Consider the following 25,291-nt stretch of genomic DNA (forward strand, 5'->3'; position numbering starts at 1 on the left):
TGCTGTGGAAAGCAGACTTTATTTCAGGAGCTATAGGGAATGAACATGAGTTTAAAGTAGAGTTTATGATAGTAAAACTAGACATGATAGAAAAGTAGAAGCATTTTGAGACCATTAAAAGTTAGACTGCCAAAATACTAAAATACCACTTACTAGCTATGGAGCCTTGGATGATTCTACTTAAGCTTTCTGGTCGTTTCCCCATTTGTAAAACAAGTGGATTAGACAACAGTCTCAAAAATCCCTTCTGTCAAAACCTCAGTTTTTCTTGTCTGTATTGTCTGTAAAACAAGTGGGTTAAGCCAGATGAGGGATTTTTAGTATTCTCAGGGCTCTACCCCTACCCCCACTCCAGACCATCTAAGTCAGGATCTTGTTTCTTAAAGCTCCTCCAGGCGATTCTAACTGCAGCCAGGGTTGAGAACCCTTGGACCTGATGATACTCTCCAGGGTCCCTCTCCTGCCTCCACCTGAATGTCTCCATCTGTCAAAAGCACTCAGGGCAATATTATCAGTCTCCTGATTTCATCTCTCATTTCATTCCAGGACTTGAGACCCTCTTGAGACTCAGTGATTCAAACAAGCAGGATGTTGTTGGGGGAGGAGCCACGGCTCTGAGGGAGGCCTTGGTCACGAGGTCACCTGCGTTTGTGGAAAGCAAGCAGGCCGGAGCTGGAGTTTGTGGCGTGGGGCAATTAGGACAGGTGCTGCTGGTGAGAATAGACCCTGTGGACAGAGCTGCCAAGGTTGGGACTTGGCAGAAGGGAAGCCACTTCTCAGCCCTTGTGAATGGCCTGACACTTCCTGGCAGCTCCTCGGTGCCACCAGGCACCTGCAGGCCAGGGCTTCTTGGCAGGTGAGGAAGAACGAGAATAGGGCTTTTCTCAAGCTGTTCCCCAGAACCACATCTCTTGACATCTGGGGAGGCGAGGGGTGGAAGAGACAAGCCACTGCGTGTTCCTCCCGGCCTGTGAAAGCCTTGTGGGTGGGGAGGCAGGAAAGCGCATTTGTGCTGAAGTGCCACTCTCCAGCCCTACGTCCGGAGCTTAGCATGTTCCAGGCACCGTGAATGAGCCCGGCTGACGCTTTGTATCCAATGTAGAGTGGCCTCTTTTCACACGGCTGGCACTGGAGGCCGATGACCACTCGGGTTGGATCCAGAGCTCCCCGGGAGCTTGGCAGAGCTGAATCGCGGCTCTGTGGGGCAGCAGGGACAATACCGTCACCGTAGAGCAGGATTCTCAGGCCTCAAAGGAATAACGTCCTTCTGTTAGGGACCAGCAAGCTGCCGCTGCCCCTGTCCACCCCTCCTGGAGCCCACATCTCTCTCAAATGCAAGGACCACAAATGTCACACAAGATTCTGGGATGTGAGGGCTCAGTTCTGGAGACTGGATGCCAAGATATCAGAATGTCCAGGATAATCCAATGGTTTCTGGGAACAACAGGAGTGAATACTGTAATAAGGATCATCCCTGAGACTTTGAGGTTCGAGTTAAAGTCATATTTACCACTTTTTAAAAATGAATTAAGCAGGAATTTTATTTCCAAACTCTTCAAAAACTATTACAAATGTAAAGTATCTTTTTAAAAAGTGTCCCAGATGAAATCAAAGGCACATCATCAAACATTTGTGATGTGGAGAGTTCTTTTAGGTTGTAATATTTTCACATTACTTTGTTTTTAACCACCTGCAATGTTCTCTAGGTCATATTTTAAGCAGTTTTTAAAGGCATGAAGTACTGTATTGTTTTTAAAAAGGACAACCACAAATATAAAGGAAAGGAACTTAAGACAAAGATCAAATCTGGATTAATATACTGGATGGGGCAATCTAATACACAATACAGCATTAATCTTTCCAAACAAGTCTGCTAAGAAACAGCTCCCATAGTTAGTGTTTAAAAATAAATCATCTCATTTAGAAAAACCAAGATATAATTTGATTACTAAAGCCTATTCTTCCCCTAATTTTATACTCGTCTGCATTTATAAATTATAAAACCATGAGAAAAGAACAAATTTTGTTGCAGTATATCTTAGGGCCACAAATTGCAAATATTCAATTAAAAATTTTTTTAAATGTTTTCCTTCCTAAAATGTAAACATGCAGTAAATAAAACATATATAATATTCCAGGTATAGAAACACCACTAGTTGACTTACGAAAGAAATGTATTTTGATATGTTTGGTGATAAGACTTTGTTTGTCAAGTATAAAGCACTTCACCAAAAGAACCAGGCCATTATTCTTTAAAAGTTTACTCCTCTGCCCAATTTCCCTATTTGAATTGACTCACCCAATTTCTGCAGAATTTTGGCTGTAATACCAGGGCACAAGAAAGATCTGAAATATCTTAAAGTTATTTGGCTAGAGAAAAGTGTTTTCTTGAGTCATGGAGGCATTCATCACTTTGTGCTTCAAAGTATTCCTTGGTGGACTTCTTCACAGTCCCCAAAGCAAAGCCCAAGATCTAGGCTCCTGGAGCGTGTTGCTTCTGGCTGCACTTCTCACCAGCAGGGCACCCTTGCAGGCATTCTGCATGCAGCACTGACTGGTGCAGCTCTGCAGCTGCCGAGACCCGGAACCTCTCCACCCTGGCCTCCGGTTTGAGCTGCTCTACCAGGTGGTTGCTGAGCTCCCAGGGCGGGTACACAAGGCTGGGCTAGGCCTTGAAGCCTTCACCCTTGATACCTTCTCTGTGCTGGTTCATCTTCTAAGACCCTTAAACAATAGCCTGCAATGGTGTTATGGGCTGAATTGTGTGTCCCCCAATTTTTTAAGCCCTAACCCCCCATATCTCAGGATGTGTCTGTATTTGGAAATAGGGCCTTTCAAGAGGTAATTAAGTTAAAATGAAGTCATTAGAGTGGGCCCTAATCTAATACAACTGGTGTCCTAAAGAGACAAGATTAGGACATAGACCACACAGACAGAGGGGTAACCGCGTGAAGACACATGGAGAAGACAGCCATTTACAAGAGGAGAAGAGAGGTCTCAGAAGGAACCAACTCTCCTGACACCTTGCCCTTGGACCTCTAGCCTCCAGAGGCATGAGAAAATACATTTCTGTTGCTTAAGCTGCATAGCCTGCAGTATCCATTACAACGCCCTGACAAACAATCATAGATGGAGATATTTCCATTTCATGGCTGAGGTTTGGGGAAGTGAAGCTGCTTGTTCAAATCTGTAGAGCCATGATTCAAACTCTGCTCTAATACCAAACCCAACCTTCTCCCACTAAGCTATGCCTCCTGTAAACCTAGGGAGCAGCTGGGAAGAAGTGTGGTGAGCACACAGAGAGCTTGATACTAAAGGGAAACAAAGTAGAAGAACTTGTTTGTGCTCCTCACCTTGACCAGCTCTGGAGACATTTTTGGTGTCTGAGACTTCATAAATATTGTTGAGGCTTCCTGAAAAGGTTTTGAAAAGGGAGAGGTAAAAGGACCAGATGGTTTTATTTCTATCCTAATCAGGGTGCACATGACTACCAGAAACAAAAACCTATTCTCCCAGCTTAGTGAAAAAAAAAAAAAAAAAAAAAAAAAGTCAGTGTAAGGGAAGGATATGGGGGGCATCCCACAGTTTCCAAGGGCAAAAAATGTAGTCAAGTCTCAGAAAGGACCAGAACTAGAAACTGTGTTAGCCCCTCTCCTACCCTGCGTTTGATAGATGCATAGAGTTTTCATGGGAAGATCTTCCAATTCACGATTGACTGAGGACTTTGTGAAATTTCCTTTGTAGAGACGCCTGGTCTGGTAAAACAGAATCAAGAAGTGTGGTTCCAACACCAAGCTGGCGGGGAAGGTGCATGGCTCCTGGAGCCAGAGCAGACTCGGGTTTGCCATCAGAATCTGCAGTCTACTTCCTGGCTAAGTTATCTTGGGAAAACTCTGTTGCTCTGAGGCTCCATTTCCCCCGTTGGAAAATAAGGATAGTCGAGCTCGTTTCAAATGTGTCAAAGAGGCCCGGTGCCTGGCTTGGTATCAAATGTACTTTGCTTCCTCACCTTCACTTAACAAGATGGAGGTGGCATCTGCTAGAGAACCCCTGGGGTTTATATCACATCGAAGCCCTCAATGTGTGACACTGCAGAGGTGACCTGGAGATTGAAACTAGGGAGTTCCAACAGTTCATTGCGAGTGGTGATGACAACTACTTTTCTTTGAATATTAACTCTTGCCCGGGGTGGGAGTCTATATTATCTCCTCTTCATCAACTGGCTTTCTTCCCATGCTTGAAACCCCAAAGGCCCTGGAGAGGCTTTCAGAAGAACTATGAAGTAAAACATCCATCACACAATTTTTATATATAGGAAACAAGGGGAAGAGGTGGTTTTGTATGGTACTCTAATCAGCAAAATCAAGAAGCAATGAACACTGCAATCTTTTCTGATGACCTTCTTCTCTATCACTTTGTGATGTCCAGAAGTGTCCTTATCTGAGCAAGTGTTAGTGGGTTTTTCCTCCCGAGGAAGAAATGGGTGCACAGAGAGTCTAATGGGTAGTTCGAGAACAGAACTAATTAATGGACTTTCAGAGAGAGGATACCGATGTCCTAAATGCTGGTCCAGTTTCCTGAGTCCGCCAATCCTATCTTCCCCTTCCCTCACTCCCTCCATGAGAGCCTGAGCTCTCCAGACAGCTCCCTTCATGCTCAGTCTTCAGGAAGGTTCTGATGCTTGTTAGGAAAGCAGAGTTACAGAGCTCACGTCCTGTGGCACTAAAAGAGTCACCAGGAGCACAAGGGTTTGGCCCAAGCAGCTGCCCGCTTTCTGCATCATCTGAAATGAAGTCCAGATACCTCAATGACCCTAACTGGAAGCTCTGGAAAACAGAAGAGAGGATAGGAACAACAAGAACTTGCAGATACCACTGTAAGGAGTATGTGTAATGCATCCACTTTGGAAAACCATTTGCCATATGTCCTCACATGCTAGGAAACCTTCACATGCTATGGTTCAGCATGTTCACTCAGGTGTGTGACCTAAGAAGTAAGCCCAAAACTATCAGGAGATCTTGTACAAGAGCATTCTTAAAAGCATTATTTGTAATAATCTGGAAAGAATTCAAATGTCCATTAACAATGGAAGGGATAAATTGTCGTAGTCATGGAATGGACTTCTATACCCCGCAGGTACATGGAACAGTGAGGATAAATGTCACAGCATTAAAGGAAAGAGGTCAGAACCAAAAGAATTCCTAAACTTCCATTTATATGAAGTTCAAAAATAAGCAAACAGGAAGTCACTCTGTTTAGGGATGCACACTGGGATAGTAAAATAATAGAGAAGAACATGGAGAAAATTACGGTCAAGGTCAGTGATTACCCTTGGGTGAGGGGTGGAAGGGGGATGATTTACAACTGGAAAAAGGTAGGGGAGTGTCTGAAGTGCTGGCAATGTTCTCATCTTCTGACTTGGAGTTTCACAGGCATGCATTTAAGGACACTTCATGCAGCTGTACCTTTGGGTTTTATGACTGCATGCTGCTAGGCCCCTGTCCCTGCCCTGCCGCCCCCTCACACCCCCAGGACACACACGTTCTTATACGTGACTATTACCGGGACTAGAATTTGAGTCTGAATCTACCTGATTCTTCCACCACTCTAGCATTCAGCCATGGGCTTGGGACCCTCTGTCTAGCCTTCTTGGCCTAAATTTCCTGGCCTCTAGTCTAGGGTTTCTTAACCTGGGGCCCCCATCCATTTCGGGAGTCTGCAACTCCCCTGATGCTGTTTGTCAAATTGTGTGTACATGTGACTTTTTTCTAGGGGTGGTTCTAACATCTTTGGGTTCCTAGAGTGATCTGTGACCCACAAAAGGTTAAGAACCACTGCTAGAACCCTCTCAACTGGCTTAAACAAACAAATGGATAGAAGTGCCCCAGGCCTCGAGCAAGGTCCTGGAAAGTCCAGGGCTTTGGGGTGACTCCCTGTGGCATTCTAGAGCCACAGGATCTTTGCTGTCTGTACCATACTGTGACTGCACTTTACCTAGGCCTGTGCCACCAGGTTGGGCCAGGGCTGGCAGGCACAGGGTAATGGAAAAGGCTCTGGGTGGGTGGGAGCAGCTCACAGGGAAGCAAGTGGTGGGAGGGCTGGGCAGGTACCCAGAAAAGTGTCAGCTACAGCTACAAGTGGGAGAAATTATGAAGAGTCCAGAAGGCCTGGGGTTGGAGGAGATTGATCTTTGAGCTGGGGTCTTCCCAATCATTCCCCAGGTCTCCCTCTACACTCATTTCAGTTTCATAATGAGTCAAACAAGGACTCATTGGATCACCGATCCAGAAGCCCACGGTGATCGGTGACCAGTGTTAGAGCTCCCATACCCCAGGAACACTCAGGCCATTCCCATGGGCACCCTCCCCAACCTCGCCCCAGGGCTCATTTACATATGGCTTTGCAGCTTCTTTTCCCCTTGGTTCTATCTCACTGAGGGCTGGAAGGCTGTTTTCCCAACACACACAGCCCACTTTTCCAGGGCACATTCCCCCACTCCTTCTAATTAAATATGGCTCTCTGGTTGATTCACACTCACTCTCCTGAGAGCCTCATCATTAGACTCAGACTCAGACTCAGAATTCAGAAGTGGAGTTTTTACTAGTTGGTCTCTCAATGTGAGCTTGTCAGAGAGCACCAGAGTTGTGGTAGTCCCCGAGGCCTAGGACATTGGTTGCTTCTCATTTGAGTTCTTGTGATGGTTTTTCTGCAGTGGTTACAGGCAGATCACCTCTCTGTCACAGGGCTGGCTCTCTGAGATCTGTTCCAGTTTTATTCTCCCCACATCTGCTGCTTTTCTGGAACTCAGTAGATGGTAGTTTGACTATGCTATGTAGTTTTCTTGGAGAGGCAGCCCAGGATTTTATAGGTTCACAGTAACGGGGGGCGGAGGGGAGAGGCCCCGTTAGACCTCAGAGCCACGTAGAACCACGGACTTCTGCTTATCAACACACTTTGCCCATCCCTGCCTCTCTCTCATTTTCTCAGATCAGCTTTCTCCAGTGGACTGGACCCATGGCTGTTAGCAATCTGCGTGGCTTCTGTCTTTTTCGTCAGAGAAAAATTGAGTCTCTCTCCCTACTTCCATTCAAAAAGTTTTAGGGGTGTATCAGTTGGACCAAACTAGGATATGCTGCAGAAACAAACATCCTCTACAATCTCAGTGCCTTAAAACATCGAGGTTTATCTCAACATCTGTTCCAAGTCTCTTGTGATACTTGTGATCATGTGGCAAAGGTGAAGCCTGCTCTTACACTGCAGCCTGCCTGGGGCTGCTCAGATGGAGGTGAGCACAAGATGCTATGTGGAAAATGACACCTACCTTAGCCTAGAAGAGTAAGAAGAGACCGACAGGATGCTTTCTTAGAGGAGCTCGTGCTTGAACTGAGCTTTATGAGACAGCAGCAATGAGCCAGGTGGGGGTGAGAGAGAGGATTCTGGCTCAGGTAAAGGAAAAGGCACCTGCAAAAGTTTGCATGCAAGACAGACAGAATTTCCTGGGGAGAGTAAATAATTCACTGAGGCTTCCCCAGGCCCTCTGCCGAGGTGATGTGCTATTTTGGACAGGCCTTAGTTTCCCCTTCTATAAGTTAGGGACAGTAATAGGCCTATCTCCTTGGATTGTTATGAGGATTCAATAGTAATGTCTATATGTCTCTAGCACCGTTAGTCATAAGCTCTTGATATATGGTATAGATGTGACCAGTGTTGAGAGGCAGTCAAGTGTCATGGTTAGGACCGTGGATGTTGGAACCTGATTACTTGAGTTCAAATCCCTGCTCTGTCATTAGTCCCTTGGGGTAGGAATACAGATAGTACCTAGGGTTTGTGTGAATATTCCTTGAGGTGACATATGTGCAGTGCTGGTGCTCAGAGGACTCTGGGTTTGTTCATGTGATTGGGGGCAAGTGAGTGCTGGGTAAAAGGGTCAGCAGAGGCCAAGGCATGTCCCTCAGCTGCATAGATACAGATCCAAGTTTGTGAGGGCTCATGATTAGACAGTTCTTGTCGCTCATTCTAAGCAAAGGACGCAAAGTTATGAATACAAAGTTAGACATGAAAGTAAAATTTGGTCAGAATGATGAAAAGAATCACAACAAATACAAAATGTTAATAGTTTGCAAATATCAAAAAATTCAGAAAAATACATGTTTTTTATTAGTTATTTGATATCCTCTATTATAATTATTGTCCTACATTAGCTGCATATTCTTGATCACCTCTTCATATTGAAAATGATTTTTGTTATATTTTCTGTAGACAAATTAGACAGAAAAATAATCTAGCCTCTCCTGTAGTGTGGCTGATCAAAATTTTTAATATGGATAGTTTGGAAGTATTTATTTCAATCCCACAACAAAACTTATATACCAGCAATGTCTTACAAGTGTTTTAGAACTGTTGTCAAATTTGGAGAAATATAAAATTCCTGTCATGAAGGAACTATAAGATTTCAAGGCATTTAAAGTTTTCTGGCACAGTGACTGCTATTAGATACTCATTGAATTGATGATGCCAATGAGTATATCAATTACTTATTGAAATGATGCTGCCAAAATGTCTTTTTTTTAAAAAGATTTTATTTATTCATGAGACAGAGAGAGAGACACATACACAGGCAGAGGGAGAAGCATGCTCCTTGCAGGGAGCCTGATGTGGGACTCAGTCCCTGGACTGAGTTGGCCAAAAGCAGACTGCTGAGCCACCCAGTTGTCTGAAGCCAAAATGTCTTTAATGGTCTCGTGGTAGTCTGTATCATATTCTCTTCATAGTTGAGAGTATTTCTTGACACATCTGTAAGAAATTCAAATCTATTCCCGATATATTTCCATGATTCACTCTTCTTCATTAACTAGATCTGTAATCCAAAATCCTAATTTTTATTTCTACTTGATATGTGTCTCTTCTTCTCAATAAGCAAAGGTATATCAAATCTTATCTGAAATTGATTTTGTTATTTTCAGTGTCAGAATATTTCCTTTTATTTCATTGCTCATCTTTATTTCTTTTTGTTTCATTTGCCATATTTTACATGAATTTCCTCTAGAGGAAATACGTCGTAAATATATTTAAAGATGCATCCCCTTCAGGAGTCTGGAAATTTCTCATTTTTTCTTAAGTTCTCAAAGCATCTTTCATATTGTGGTTAGAACAGAACATGCCCAGCTCAGCCTACTCTTAGCAAGACCCCCAGAATGCCCTCAGCCAGGACAATGCCACCTGATGAAGGGAAGTGTGATAAAAGATGGAGTAAAAAGAAACAGTGATTTTAAGTCATAATCTTTAATTTTTATAGATTCAAGATCTGTGGCCCTTTGCTGGGGTTTTCCCAGAGCCTTAAAGGGGCTCAGAAACTTAATCTTCATTGAACTCAAGGCAAGCTCACTTCTCTCTCTGGTATCAGCTACATCTCCACCTCCTCCAAGAAGCCCTCTCTGAATGGTCTCAGTGAACCCATTTTCCCCTCTCCCACTGCATTAGTCACATGGTGCAATATTTGTGGATTTACTCCTCTGTGTCCTCTTGCCAGGTCCCTGAAGGTCAGGACCCTTGCTTCCCTAGAGCCCAACGCTGTCTTTATTAAGTTAGGTGCTATAGCGTGGCCTGGGAATTCACTGACATTTATTTGTACCATGTACAAAGTCCTGGTCTAATTACTATCTACTATTATCATTGCAAAAATTAATTAGACCTGATTCTTGTCTTTGAGCACCTTTCAAGGGACACAAGTCATACATAAAAATACTCTTGAAAAATAGTGTATTACAAACCATTTCCTGTTACATATCCAATCAGTTGCTTTAAAAAAAAAAACTTTATTTTGAAGCAATTGTAGATTCACATGTAGTTATAAGAAACAAGACATCTTGTCTAACTATAATATCACAATCAAGAAATTGATATTGATAGGATCCATTGAGTTTATAGAGTTCACACTTTTACAGACATTTGTGTGTGTTTAACTCTATGCAATTTTGTCACATATATGGAAGTTGCTTTTTTAAAAAATATTTTATTTATTTATTCATGAGAGACACAGAGAAAGAGAGAGAGGCAGAGACACAGGCAGAGGGAGAAGCAGGCTCCATGCAGGGAACCCGATGTGGGACTCGATCCCGGGTCTCCAGGATCACGCCCTGGGCTGAAGGCAGACGCTCAACCGCTGAGCCACCCAGGCGTCCCGGGAGTTGCTTTTTAAAGTTTCTTAATTGTTTAATTATTTTTAGAAAATACTACAAGGTAACCATAAGTTGATTTGAAACAACACTGAATAAAGGTGCTTATAAGCTCACGTTTAAGATTCGGATTTCACTCTGAAGGCAGCAGAGTCACTGCAACGGTTAGAATGCACATCTTTGAAATCTGTGTCCAGCTGGTGGAAGATGGGCCGGTTGAAGGGGGCCTGTCGGAGCGGGACTGTTCACCAGCCGCAGTGTCCTACCCGCGCCCATGCAGCTGTGAGCCCACCTGCCCACACCCGCACGCCCAGGCGCCCTCACAGCCCCGGCCCGCCAGACTAGGCGGATTTCTGGAAAGCAGCCACTCTAGCAGCTAAGGAAGCCGAGCTCTGTGGTCATCGGACTCTGATGGGCCCTTTCGCTTGGGAGCTGCTTCCAGGGTGGCCGTTGCCTCATTTTGCCCGGGAGTGGGTTTCTCTGTCTGCTCTGAAGGGGGGTGAGCCCCGGGGAGCCGCCTGGGGTCAGAGGTTTGCAGGGGTAAACCGAGATCCCAGGCCGGCCCTCCCCGACCTCCCGCTCTTCCCAGAGCGCAAGCGCCAGGCCTGGGCCTCCGCGGCCAGCAGGTGGCAGAGGGGGCCGGTCAGGGACGCGACGGGGACGGGACGGGGACCGCGAGGGCGGGCGGGACCGGGCAGCCTCCCCGGGAGCGAGCGGGGGGCGGGGCCTGGGCGGGGGCGGGCCTGGGCGGAGCCTGAGGGGGCGTGGCCTGGGCGGGGCGGGGCGGGCCGGGCCTGGGCGGAGCCTGAGGGGGCGTGGCCTGGGCGGGGGCGGGGCTCGCTGAGGCTCCCGTGACCCGGGGCCCGCGAACACCGGCGTGAGCAGGACGCTGACCGCCCAGGAGACAGACGGTAAACACACACTCACAAGCATATAATCATGTAATTACAAGTTGGGAGAAGAGTTGTGAAAGGAGAAAACAGGGGACTGTGGGTCTCCCCGGGACCTGGGTAGACTTCCTTCCGGAAGCTTCTCGCATCTCGACCCGAGTTCTGCCTGCGTGGCCGCCGACAAGCTGGGTGGGCGAGCTGGGCCGTGGGCTCCAGGGTCAGCAGTGAGGCTTGACTGTAAAGCCCTGTGTAAACTGCCCTCGGGAGCTTACGAAGAGTAGTCCAGAAAGGCTGGGAGTCCCGGCCGCTTCTCAGAACGTGTATTTATTTATAGAGCTCCATTCTGGGCCCCCAATGCTGTGGTCTGAGTGCGAGTCCCCACCCCCCACGCAGCCACCTCCAGATCCAGAAGTTGAAATCCTAATGCCCAACGTGGTGGTCCTGGAGGACTTAGGAGGTGGGCCTTTGGGAGGTGATTGCGTCCTGAGGGTAGAACGGTCACCAACGAGATTAGCGCCCTTGTCCCTCCCGCCAGGTGAGGGTACAGGAAGTAAGTGTGCAGCCTGGAAGAGGGCGGTCACCTACCGGTGCCGCCACCTGATTCTGGACTTTCTGCCTCCACACCTGGGAGAAATAAATTTCTGTTGTTCATAAGCCATCCAGTCTGTGGTGTTTTGTTCTTTTTTTTTTTTTTTTTTTTAAGATTTCATTTAATTATTCATTCATGAAAGACACAGAGAGAGAGGGGGGGGGGGGCAGAGACACAGGCAGAGGGAGAAGCAGGCTCCATGCAGGGAGCCTGATGTGGGACTTGATCCTGGGTCTCCAGGATCACACCTGGGCTGAAGGCAGGTGCTAAACCGCTGAGCCACCCACGGATCCCCTGTTCTAGCAGCCTGAACAGACTCAGACTTCATCCTCGGAGGTATTGTTTCACCTCTCCCAGGGGTTGGAATGCTGAAGGCGACCCCACAGCGCCCTGTGCATTAGTACAAAGTACTTGTTAGACCCACTCCTAATTTCCTGTGGGCCTCTCTCAGAAACTTTAGGCTTCTTCTTCTTCTTCTTTTTTTTTTTTTTTAAAGATTTTATTTATTTATTTATACATAAGAGAGAAACTCTAGGTTTCTTGAGTGGTGGATTGTGGTTCCATCTCTGTCATCCAGCAGCAGCTGCATCTCTACCACCATCATCATCACCATCATCACAGCTAACGCTGGGGCAGTGTTTTCAGTGTGCTCTGCACGGTTCTGACCTCTTGACATACATTCATTTCTGGCTCATTGTAACCCCTATATACACAAGCATCAAGTGAATAAGCACAATGAAAGGAAAGTCTTGGAAAGCTTCACAGAGGAGGTGACTTCAAGATGGATTTTTTTAAAAGATGTTATTTATTCATGAGAGACAGAGACACAGACAGAGGGAGAAGCAGGCTCCCCGCATTGGAAGCCGGATGTGGGACCTGCCCCTGGATCCCTGGGATCATGCCCTGAGCCAAGGCAGACTTTTGACCACTGAGCCACCCAGGGGCCCCTCCAGATGGATTTTGAAGGCCTGAGTTCACCAAGCAGAGAAGTGGGGATTCATCATTCCAAGGTGGCCTGGGCAGATATGAAGGAGCACCTCAGGCATTCAAGGAATGCTAATTAGATCAATGTGGCTGGATGTGTGGGAGGTGAGGACGGGACAGAAATATTAGGATTGGAACACTTACTTGGGTATAAGGCATTCTTGTTAAGAAGGCAGTTTTGGGGTTTTGTTTTTTGCTTTTGTTTTTTAATCCACTCTATACATCAGGCATCTAGAGCAGTGATCTCTCAGGAAGAGGGTGGTTTGCGTGCCTCCCAGGGATGTGCTAGATGATCTCAGGAGGTGTGGGAAGAAAATATTGGAATTTCTATTTTAATTTTTTATCTTACCCTTTAAACATTTCTATTTTGGTAAAAAGTTGAGAACAGCACTGTCCAATAGAACTCTGCGTGATGATGGAGATGTGTTATATCAGCACTTGAAGTGTGTACGACCAAGGAACTGAATTTTTAATTTTTTAAAAATTTAAAGTACCCTAAGTGTAAATAGCCACATGTAGTCAGTGACGACTATGTCGAATGGTGAGGGTTCTAGTGTGCATTAATACTGGGGTTTATGTGCCTAATTTGATACATAAATGAGAAAACATAAAGGTACAGCTCAGGTTGTTACTGGTGGCACATGCAATCAAAACCGTGTACAGACCATTGGTCCAGAGAGCAGAATTAAATATAGAGCTGGAACCAAAGTACTGAAAAACGGCAAAGTTGGTGTAGCTCTAAGGGATTAGGCAGAGATGTCTCAGAATTTAAAACATCTGAAAATCAAAAGGGATCTTATAGCTCTCTAATTTTCTTGAAGAAAATAAGCCTTGGTCCAAGAGGGTAGGGACTGAAATTCATAGCTTCAGTCTTACTTCTGCATGTGACAGGCTGTCCCATACCAGCCTTTCTACATCTACCTCCCACCCCTCCGTCCGATTCTTCTCTCCCTGGTGCTCTTCCAATCTGTGATGATACAGTTGTTCACTTGCAAATACAGTCTGTCTCCTCCCGACAGCTAGACTGTCAGCTCCATGGAGACAGCACCATGTCTCTTGTTTACCACTCTATGCCCAGGACCTGGCATACAGTAAGTGCTCAAAATGCATTTGCTTGATAAATGGTTTAGGAGGTGGATTGGATGGAGTGGGATCCACACTGGGAATAATGAGAGATCAGACTAAACAGATATTGGGAGATGGGGACAGAGACACTCTGAGCGGTCAGTGCCCCAGGGCCCCCCTGGTAGCCACACATGTGGTCGGTAACTGTTGGCTAATGGTGAAAAGTCCGATGGACCTGGGTTCGAAGTCCAGTTCTATCACTTACGGTAGTAGGACCTTAGATAATATCCTCAGCTTTTCTAAGTATTTAGTTTCCTCAGCTATAAAGTGAGGAAAAGAACAATACTGTTTCTTAAAGTTGTTAGTTGGATTAAAGAATATACGTATATCCATATATTAGACACTAGTACCTAGACTATCTAGTGCATAGTACAGACACTATGGAGTTTTTATTCAATGTCAATCCAATGCATGTATGACCCGAATGATACCATGTATAGACACAAGAGAAAGACACAGTAGGGAAATGGCCATGGGATCAAAGGACTGGTATTTTTTGATGAAATAAATTGTCAGAGCCTCAAATGTAGTCACATAGAAATGTGATGCACCAAACTGTCCCTTAGAAAATATAGGGTTACTTACTGGAAAGCAGTTTGGCTGGATGTAACAAAAGCCTTAAGAATGCTTATTCCTCATTTCCAGTAAGTAATTCCACTTCTAGGAATCCATACTAAGTAAGTAATAAGAGATACAAAGATTTTCTTACAGATGCCATGACTATAAGGCCCAAATAATAAAAACTTAAATAGTAAGCAACCTAATCAGCCAGCAATGGAGGAATGCTTAAGGGCAGTACGACCATGTGAAGCAATACGATGCAAATAACTAAAAAACCAAGTGTTTCAGAATATATCACAGAGAAGAGGCTCATGTTATTAATAATAAGTGAAAAAAGTAGATAAAATTCTATGTAATATCACAGTAGTAAAATATGTGTTTTAAAAAAAAAGACGAGGAAGACACTAAATTCTTAGCTGTGATTATCTTTGGTGGGTAGGTCAGCGACACTCGGGTCAGCCCACCGATGTTCCCATCCCTGGTCTTGGCTCCATGGTGTAGTTCAGGCGGCCCAGGGTAGCCGGTGTGTCAGCTCTCGGGTGCACTCTTGAGACTGGAAGGGACTTCCGCCAAACCTCAGTGTGATTCTTTGAGAAGAAGGCTCATGCTAAGGGTGGCAGCCTGAGGGAGAGGGCACAGCACTTGGGAGTTAGAGAATCTAAATTTAATCCCTGGTTTGTCCACAAAATAGCAGTGGGATCTGGGCAACTTCCTGTAGCTCTCTTCACCTTGGTTTCATCATCTGTAAAATAAAGGGAGTGGACTGAGGTGGTCTCCAAGGTACCTTTAGGCTTTGACACTCTGCTCGCCTTTCTTTCTTTTTTTTTTTTAATAAATTTATTTTTTATTGGTGTTCAATTTGTCAACATACAGAATAACACCCAGTGCCCATCCTGTCAAGTGCCCACCTCAGTGCCCACCACCCAGTCACCCCCACCCCCCGCCCAGCTCCCCTTTCGTTTAACAAGTACTCGTTGAGCACTTTCTCTGTGCCAAACACTATTCCGGAGACTGGGGATAAATAGGGAACAAGGCAAATGTCTGTCCTCTTTCTAGTAAACTCTAAACCATAATAGAATCGAAGCAGGATGTTTTGACTCATCACTTCTTAAAATGAGTTTTTAAGTGATCCCGCCTTCCCTTCAGCTCTTTTCTCCTCACTTCCACGTTTCAAACTTTTATTTTTATATTGTCAAGATTGATACATCTAAATTCTGTTGGGTAATGACACATCTTCTCTACTTTGTCTATGTGTTGATTCTAAAAATTTAGGATCAATAACTATTCCTCATCTGAGTCAAGTCATTGCCTGTGATTACATTTCCTTTTTTTTTTTTTTTTGTGATTACATTTCCTTTTGTGCATGGCTGTTCATTTCCTGAAGTTTCTAATTGCCTTCTTTTCTCAGACAATTTGCCTGTCTCATATATTCAATTTAAAAAGAAAACAAAACAAAACAAAAAAGAAGACACTTCCTCATGGCAGATATGGCAGTTAGAGTTGAATGGGGGAGCAGAAGCACTGGGTACGTCACACGAGACAGGATTTATTTATTTATTTATTTTTTGAGACAGGATTTATTATAGAAGCACCACATTATAACTCTAGATCTGTCCCCGCCCCATGTGGGAAAACTACCTCCCATGCACAGCCCCCCTCCCCCAACCCCGCCACCGCCATGTCTCTCACATTCCTCCAACTCTTGCATTCTCCAAGACCTAGAGCTTTGCTACTCAAAGTTGGTCTGTGGACCAGTATCATTGATTGGCTTCACCTGGGACTTTGTTAGACATGCACACTATCAGTTCACCCAGTCCCGCTGAATCAGAATCTGCATTTTAGCTGGGTTCCTAGGGCATTTGTATGTCTAGTAACATTTGAAAAGCACCGGTCTGGGTTACTTTGTGGAGCTTGATGTTTCCTTTCTGCCTGCTCCGGTTCATTGCAATGAATTCCTATCACTAAATGGCCCTAAAACTGTTCACTTTACCGCTGAGGCCCTTCAGAGTCAATGCTGTGCCTGAGGAGGCCCCGTCTTTGTTGTTATTAATGATGATGATAATAATAATAGATACTATCTATTGATTACTATGTGCCTGGTATTGTGCTATGCATTTTATTTTTTAAAGTAGGCTCCATGCTGGGCCCCAACACAGGGCTTGAACTCATGACCCTGAGATCAAGATCTGAGCTAGGATCAAGACTCAGGTGCCCAACCAACTGAGCCCCCCAGGCACCCCAGTGCTATGCATTTTATATGCACAGCCTCATTTCATGTTCTCAAGCCCCATGGCATGAGTATCATAATTATCTCCATATACTAGGTGAAAAAATGAGGTTCAAGACGTGAAGGCACTTGCCCAAAGTCACACTGCGAATAACTGATGCATCAAGGATTCAGTTCCAAGCTTGTATGACTCTAGAGTCTTTATCTTTTTTTTAAGATTTTATTTATTTATTCATGAGAGACACACACAGAGAGAGAGAAAGAGAGGTAGAGACACAGGCAGAGGGAGAAGCAGGCTCCATGCAAGGAGCCCGACATGGGACTCAATCCTAGGCCTCCAGGATCACACCTGGGCTGAAGGCAGTGCCAAACCGCTGAGCCACCCGGGCTGCCCTAGAGTCTTTATCTTGAAATCATGAGAATACAATGTACACACAGGCAGGCGCACATCTCATCATTGTACAACTGCTCCTCCAGCCCTTTTCATGCTCCCTTCCATTCACTAACCCTGCGAGAGTAATTTCTAGCCTCACTGCTTCATGTCTACACGGATAGATTAGTTGTCTGGGTTTGTACTTTATATAAAGGGAATATAACACAAGATATTCTCTTATCATAGTACAACTACTGAATCAAGCCTCTTGGACTTCCCATTTTTATGATGTGCTACCTTCCCTGGCTTCTCTTGTTCCACATTATGTTGTGAGATTCATGCATATTGTTGCGTGTGGTGTAGATTGTCTGTTCTGATTGCTGTGTGAATATACCACAATTACTTACCTGATCTAGTGTGGATGGGCATTTGGGTGCCTTCCCAGTTTCAGGCGCTTATGAATACGTGAACATTCTAGCACACGTCTTAGGGTGAACATATGGGTACATTCCTAGGAGTAGCATTGGTAGATAACACAGAGCATGTATATTCAGCTTCCGTAGATCCTGGAGTGGATTAGCTCTTTAGCTCGAATCAGCTGCGTATGAGAGCTCTGGTGGCTTTACTCCTTTGCCAACTCACTTGGTCACAATTTGGCACAGTTCATCTTTTTTCATTTTAGTCATTCTTGTGGCTTTATAGCCAAAGTCCATGTATTTCTTACACCTCTTTAGTGGATGCATTTGTTTCGTGGTCACTCCTGGTTGCCTACTCAGAATTCACTTTTATCCCCTTCTTTCCAAAAGAATCTGATTTTTTCCCCCTCATGTCTCCGCTTCTTACCCTGGACTTCAGGGGAAGCTGATCTCAGCCCTGGTTACATGTGTAGGCTTTATTAATGAAGGGTAATTATTCTCCCCTTAATAATGTCAGTTCAGGGATGCACAGGTGATCCAATTCCATTCAAAGAATCTTCAGGTTGATTAGGAGGATTTGGGAAGTCCCCTTACCCTTAAGAGGGAGGCACAGGGATAGATGATCTTAGATACTGTCGGGTCTGGGTGTGACGTCTGCGACTTCTGTCATCTTGCTAACTTTGAGGTGAAGCAATGTGCTTTTTAACATCATGGAGCTGTTGAATCACATGCTTTGGGCCTCAGTTTGGGTGCAAGAAAATATTCCCTTTGTGAAAATAAAGGAAACCTCATTTAAAATGGAACCGGAGCTCTGAAGGGGGCGCTTGCAGGCAGATACTCCCCGCAGAGCCTGCATCACCAGCTGGAAGAAAGAAGATGAGAATTGTTTTGACAAGGGAGGACATTTTTCACATAGGGATTTCATCTTCTGCTTTTTTTTTTTAAGATTTCATTCATTCATTCATTCATTCATTCATTCATTCATTTGTGAGAAGGAGAGCACAAGCAAGAGGAGCAGGAGCAGAAGAGGGAGAAGCTGACTCCCTGCTGAGGAGGGAACCCAATTCAGGGGCTCCATCCTAGGACCCTGAGATCACTACCTGAGCTGAAGGCAGACGCTTAAGAGACCGAACCCCCAGGCGCCCCCATCTTGTGCTTTTAAGAAAAAGAAGGAAGATGCCTCCCTGCACAGGAACAGTACATCACCCACCAGCTGGCAGCCAGTGAGAAATCACAACCTGCGACTCTTCTCCCACAAACTTTTATTCAACGTCTCCTCCCAACCAGGTTTCCTCCTACCTAATAAAAGCTGACCTTCTCTCCCTCTCTTCAGAATAGCCTGCGGGTCACTGTAGCTTGCTTGTCCCAAAAGCAATTCCTCCGCTATTCTCAAATAAACTTGTTTTGTTAGTAAAATAACTGGTTAATTTATTTTTAAGGTTGATCCCTTCTTATTCAAGTCAGATTAGGTAAAAGTTTCTGTACGTTGAATCAATACAACTTATTTTCAGGTTAGTGCCCACCGACATCTGTGCAGAGCTGGGGCTGAGAACCCTGCTACTTCTTCTGGGAGGCCGTCCATAGGAATTCCGTCCAGGGAAAGTGTCTGCAGCCACTGAGGCAAGTGGCTCCGGAGGGATGGGGGCAGAGGAAGGGACACAGGACCGGCTGGGCTGCGGAGGCCCAGAGCTGAAGCCCCTTCCACTTGCTGGAGCGCCACCCTCCGCCAGGCCTTCACCCCCATGAACCTTAGTTTCTGTTTTTTTGGTTCTCCCCTCCCCTCCCCTCCTTTTCTTTTCTTTTCTTTTTTTTTCTTTTCTTTCTTTTCTTTTCTTTTCTTTTCTTTCTTTTCTTCTTCTCTTCTCTTTTCTCTCTTTCTTTCTCTCTTCTCTTCTCTTCTCTTCTCTTCTCTTCTCTTCTCTTCTCTTCTCTTCTCTTCTCCCCTTTCCCTTTCTTTTCTTTTTTCTTTCTTTCTTCCTTTCTTTTTCTTTCTTCTTTCTTTCTTTCTTTCTTTCTTTCTTTCTTCCTTTCTTTCTCTTTCTTTCTTTCTTTTCTTTCTTCTTTTCTTTTTCTTTTTTGTCGATAAATCAGGAACTGGGAATCCCAGCTTGCCTCCCAGGGTGTGGGTTGGAAGGAGCTTCTTGAAGGGAAAGCTGTCCTAGGCAGTCAGGGGCTGCACAGGCCAGGGCTGCCACTCCGGGTAGACCTGCCCCTGGCTGAAGCTAGCTGGGGCGCCAGAGGGGGGGAGCCGGCAGGCCTCCGGACCCCGGTGCACTGGAGGGAGGCCTCAGTGACTCAGCCTCTCCCCTCCCCGAGGGGGCGCCTCATGGGTTTTGCCTCTTCCCCAAAGGCAAGGCCTAAGAGGGTCCTGGAGTAGAGCTGGGTCATTGTTTCCTGGGGCATTTCTCTCAACTAGCCTCCCCCCAACGCCTCCACCTCTCCCTCCCACCCCCACCCCTCCCCCCAAGCCCTCCACCTCCCCACCCCCACCCCGCCCCCTCCCCTCCCTGGAGCCCAGCTCCCCTGGCCCTGTGCAGGGCGGTGGCCGGTGGCGCCCGGGGCCTTTGTTGGGTCGCACAGCACCGTCGCCTCGGGCCGCTCTTGCTCATTTCTCTGGGCGCTGTGCTGAGAAGGCCTTGGGAGCCTCTCTCTTCAGCCGCCCTTTATTGAATTTCACCTCCATTTTGTTTCCTTTCCAAACAGGAACATCATTTATCCTGGACTTCACGTCGCGGAGGCCTCCAAGAGCTCTCTCTTTCCCAGCGAGGATTGTTGACACAGACGATCCGCTTCGGGCCTCCCGCCCCTCCCCGCAAACGGGCCCTAGAGAGTCCCCAGCTGCGCCCCGGCGCCCCGCCCTTCGGTGCCGCCACGGGACGGGCTGACCTGCAGCAAAAAGGGGACAAGTTTCAGACGTTTGTGCTTTAAGTCAGGCGAGCCGATGGCACAAAGAAAGTGCATCATTTTATTCTAAATGCTTTTTAAATAAGTGTCGCTTGGCCATAATCAGCCCTAGAGGATGGAGAGGTTCAAAGCCCCAAAGCCGTCACACAGATCTGCGGGGGTTTTCTCCCTCTTAGATTATGTGACTTGACCCCAAGAAAACCGGGGCGGGGCGGGGTGTGTGTGCCCCCCGCCCCCCCTCCTCTCCCGGGCGGGGAGCGTGGAAGTGTTTGCCGGGCCGGGGGTGGCGGCCCACGGGCCGGGAGCGCCCCTCCACGTTTTGCTCCTGTTTGGGGAGGTACTAGGAAGGGGGGGCGGAGGCCGGGGAGCCTCGCGGAGGTGCGCGCGCAGGGCTGCGGCGGGGCGGGGGGGGGGCGTGCAGGGCGGCGGGCGCGGGTGCAGCCCCGGAGGCGCGGCCCTGCGGGGACGGCGGGCGGGAGCTGGGGGTGCCGGGGCCGAGGGGGCGCGGGGGGCGCGGGGGGCGCCTCGCCAGTCTCCGCGGGCACGCGTCGCCGACACCCCACGTGGCGCCCGGTCCAAGACCTTCGGAAACCGGGGAGCTCAGGAAGCGCCCCCGGGTGAGATGCGGCGTAGGGAGAGGCCGCCCCGCGGGGCGCGTGGCCCCGGTCCGCGCCGCCCGAAGCCAACCCGCTGAGGGACTAACCGTCTGATCCCCGTTTCCTGTCTGTAAATTAGGAAAAATAACAGCGGCTATGCGATGGGTGCCCCGAGGACCGCAGGGAGAATGACTGAAGTCAGCTCAGATGAATGAACACTAGAGGTCATGTGCCCCCCCCCCCGAATTCTGGACCAACGGAGGACCCAGTAGGATGCAACCCCACTAGCTTGCAAGTGAAGATATTTTTCAGATTCCAAGCATCTTGAGATGGAAAAGGCCTCTGGGGGACCAGACCAAGTGGCATCAGAGCGCCTGGCCTCCAGTCAAGGACGAACACCCTCTCAGGAGACCCCTGCCCCAAAGTTTGCCCTTAAAAGCCCTCCTTTGCAAGCCCTCAGGGCGTTGGGGACTTGAGCATTAGCACCCCGTGTTCTCCTGGGCGGCGCCCACCAGTGAATAGCCTACCTTTCTTCACTGCAAAAGCTGGGTGTCTGTTCTCGTTGGCTTGCTGCAACGGGGTGTGCAAACTCTCGTTTGGTTCGTTGACGTGATCATACAAAGCCCTTAGTATCATCAAGTGAGTACTTACTACACTTAGTCTAATTATTCCTGAGCATTTTGAGGGGACAAGCGGGGCCTGGTAAAGGATGGCTTCCCTTCCCTCTCTTCTTTGCTTCCTTCCTGCCTCCCAGACACGGGGAAGAGAGCCAGTGTTCCGCGCAGGTTTAGGGGTCACCTGTGCCGCAGTTGTGGTGTAGTAATGTAAAACATGACCTGGGGCTCACACACATACACACGAAATCCCTGCTGTGCCAATTGCAGCTTTGTGACACTGGCCACGTTGCCTCATCTTTCCGAGCCTCATTTTTCTCATCGGCGAAAAGGTGTGCGAATCCCGACCTGCTGGTATGTTGAGGTGAAGCTGTAATGTGTACTTCTGCCTTCGTTCCGGGGGCCTTGGGGCCTTCCTGCCTTGCATTTCACCCTGGAGAACGTGTCTGTGGAGATCATAGGGGGATTCTGAGGGGAGGTAGGGGTGAGGGCGGGGACCGCTGGGGAGGGGGGGCTCCCGGGAGGAGGGCCCGCTGAAGAGCCTGAAGGCTGTGCGGGGTCTGACCTTCCCCGTGTTTCTCACACGGTGGTTCCTGCTGTTACCACTTTGCCTGATGATAAGGATGCGGAGGACAATGGCAGCTGTGATATTATAATCTATGATAAATATGTATTTGGCCTTTGTCCCAGTTCCTGGCTCACAGAGCTCCTAAAACCCTTGGAATTTCCTAAGGGATGAGAGTTGGGGGTGTCTCTTGTTATGTTAAGGGGGTGACTGGTGGACAGAGGAGGCTCCGTCCTGGTGATTAGAGGGTTGGAGCTTTCAGACCCACCACCTCCCTGACCTCCAGGGAGGGGCCTCAGGTTGACTTGGTCACCCACGGCCACCGATGGAATCCTGCCTGTGGCCTGAAGCCTCCATAAACCCCACCAGGATGGGGTTGGTGACCACACGGAGGCTGGGGGAGCGTGGAAGCTCGGGGCCCCACACCTTGCCCCGCATCGCCTCCCCCTGGCTGGTGGTGACTTGTGTCCTCTCCCAGCAGGCCGGTGATCTAGTAAGTAAAACAGATCTCGGTCCTGTGAGCTGCTCTAGGGTCTTCCTAGCACCCAAGGGGACAGGGTCATCGGAGGGTCCGGGAGGTCGCACGGGTGACAACCCAGCATTGTGACGAAGTGGGGGCGGGGCAGCCTGCGGTCGGAGCCCTTCACCTGCTGGTGGCCGTCGCCTGCAGAGCACAGACTGTGGGGCCGGCCAGGGTGTGGCAGGGCTGCGGGTGAAGGCGTCGCAGGGGGAGGGCTGGGCTTTCCCACAAGCTTTGGAAATCCCCTTCCTGAGATCCCCTAGTACAGTGAAGACTGGTGAGAACTTAAAAAAAAAAAAAAAACAACAACAACCATGTATTGAAAAACCAGGGAAAAGCACGTGTAAACAGGCCCGGGAAGTGCGGGAAGCCCAAAGGCCAGGGCTTCCTCCTCGGGCTCCTGCAGGATTTGTCATATTTATACCCTGGGTCCGATACCGTGTGTCCTCGGCTTTTGAGTTACCCACATATACTTAAAAACAAAGCGTCTGGTGACCAAGCTTCCCGCCATCAGGTGGTTTTCCTGCATTGTATTCTGCTCTGGATGGATTTCTTTTAGGTCCTTGCTTCCTCTCTATTCTCATAAAGGAGTTGAAGTCTGTAATTCAGCGCAGTTTTGTAGGCCATTTCTTTGGCTCTTTGCTTCTCTGTTCGTTTTGGATTGTGGTTTTCATGTGTGGGTTTCCTCAAATATCTATTGACCCCGGAGTGTCTCTTCCTATTTCAGAGCGAGTCAGTGACCCCCCTCCCCCAAACTGCAAGCTCTCTGGGAGCTGCTTGTGTATGGTGTGGGGCCGCCGGTTCCAGCCTGGTGGCCACTCTGTCCCGTCTCCTTCCTACCCGCTGGACTCCACCACCCCCGGGCTCTCCGGGTCTGTTGTTTCCCCGCTTTGCACTTGCGTTTCCCACTTCCCGTGGCCCGGAGAGAATCCGCCCCGGGGGTTCCCTTTGCTCCTTCACCTCTTTCATGTCTCTGCTCAAATAACACTTGGCCATGGAGGCCTCCCTGGTGCCCTCAGTAAAGCTTCTCCCCAGCCCACCTCGGCTTCAGTGCCTGTGGGTCCCCTGACAGGCGTCTCGCAGGGCACGCTGTCACGTCCACCGCTGTGCTGTGCAGTCCCAGCGCCATGTGAGCAGGGTCTTTGTTTTGCTCACTATGCGCCTGCTGTACCTGAGGCCTGGCACGTTAGTGTTAAATGCAAGCTCGATGAAGGAAGGGAGAAAGGAGCGGTGGCTTCACTGGGTGGGGAAGGGCCAGCATCTGGCCTCTTCATTGGCAGATCCCTAACCTTCAGCCTGTCTAGATCCTTCGTTTGGGTTAGTTGCCTCAACCACGGAGTCCTGGCTGCCAGTGTTCTTGGAATTGACTGGGAGAAGGTATTTTATCTGATTCTCTTGGATGCAGCAAAGTAGCCCTGTCTTCTGCACCTGAGACCTTTGGATGAACTCATCCCGGGAGTAGACCAGCAATCTCCTGGTTGTGGAGGCAGAGCAGGCTGGGGAGACCAGGTGACCGCCAGTCACCCCACCCACACCCTTATGCTCAGAAGGACCCTGCACCTCTGACTCCTGAGCCCTCTGGGGTTCTGCAGGGTTTATCACAAGGATGTGCTGGTAACTGTTTAATTGGCTCGCCAGGGAGAAAAGCCCTGATTTGCAGTGTTGGCTCATTCCCGGGGTGGAAGTCCTCCCACCGGAGCCGAGCTTAAGCTGTCATCATGACGTCTCTGAACAGGACTTGGGAAGAAATGAGCAGGAGGCCCCTGGTGTTCCACCTTCCGGACGCAATAGACGTGACTGACTTCAAGAGCATAGATAATAAGACCTAGTTACATAATAGGGAGGTGAAGACTTTTGAACAGCTATTAGCTTTATTAAATATAAGTTAATTGAGGTTTACCTAATTTTTCAATTAGCAATAATCGTACCTCAGATAAACCTCATTGGCTATGATATTGCCACTGCGCAAAGCTTACCTAATTTTTAATAATGGTTCTTTTTAACCAGCTTGGAATTTTCCTAAAAATTTGACCGTCAGCTCTTGTGGGCTGCTATCAGCCGGTTCTAGCATGTGTCCTCTCGCTGTTGGATTCCCTCTTGCAGGCTTTCATTTTTAGGTATCTGGTATTTTCTTTCTATGTCAGTTATTCCTGCTTCATCTAATTTCCAGTTTCTAAAGTTTTGTTGATGGCTCTTTCCTGCTTGTCCTCTTAATTCTCACTGTCCTATTAGGCTTAAGCCTTCTTTAAAAACATCCATTTACTTCCATTTTGATGGGTTTCCAGAAGATGGTCAAGGTAAATGCAGGTGTGCAAAGTGTTCTGTTTAACTAGAAGTGTCTGCAGTTAGAATCACTTTGAACTTCTTAGACACACATACTTAAAAATGTACCTTTTGACTATATTATTTAGCTTATATGGTTTCTCTCTTTTTTGTTGACTGTTAAACAGTTGGTAACCTCATATGGCTCATGTAAACTTTTAGTATGAAATTTAATTCATTAATTTCCATTGCTTTACTGTGGTTTTGGTGTGAGAATGGTTTCATTTTAACACCACAGGAGTAACTCTTTTCTTTTAGCCGCCTAGAAGTCAGACCTTAAACCATTGTCAAGTTTTAGTTTCAAGGGTCTGTGTTTTAGGTAAAATGAGGTAGTGGTTTTTAAAATCTATCCGTATGTGTTTTATTTTCCTGAATTTGTCTTTATTCCCAGCGAGTTTATCTGTCTTGAGGCAGAGGGTAGAGGAGGAGG

General features: G+C 47.4%; 1 long non-coding RNA gene and 1 pseudogene across 2 annotated transcripts; both read right to left on the bottom strand.

Annotated features, from left to right (window-relative positions):
- Positions 1–14,637: 14,637 nt before the first annotated feature.
- LOC140642967 (uncharacterized) lies at positions 14,638–22,569 on the bottom strand. 2 transcript variants are annotated; one of them, XR_012039347.1, is made up of 4 exons: positions 22,446–22,569; positions 21,368–21,900; positions 17,332–18,202; positions 14,638–15,066 (listed from the first exon to the last, which is right to left on the bottom strand). It is a non-coding gene; the product is annotated as an uncharacterized lncRNA (long non-coding RNA). The 2 variants fall into 2 exon arrangements; XR_012039348.1 differs by lacking the exon at positions 17,332–18,202.
- A 1,830-nt stretch (positions 22,570–24,399) lies between these two features.
- On the bottom strand, positions 24,400–24,512 carry LOC140600555 (U4 spliceosomal RNA; annotated as a pseudogene).
- Between the last annotated feature and the right edge of the window lie 779 nt (positions 24,513–25,291).

Source organism: Canis lupus, chromosome 11 (assembly GCF_048164855.1).
Source record: "Canis lupus baileyi chromosome 11, mCanLup2.hap1, whole genome shotgun sequence".
NCBI classification, from domain to species: domain Eukaryota; kingdom Metazoa; phylum Chordata; class Mammalia; order Carnivora; family Canidae; genus Canis; species Canis lupus.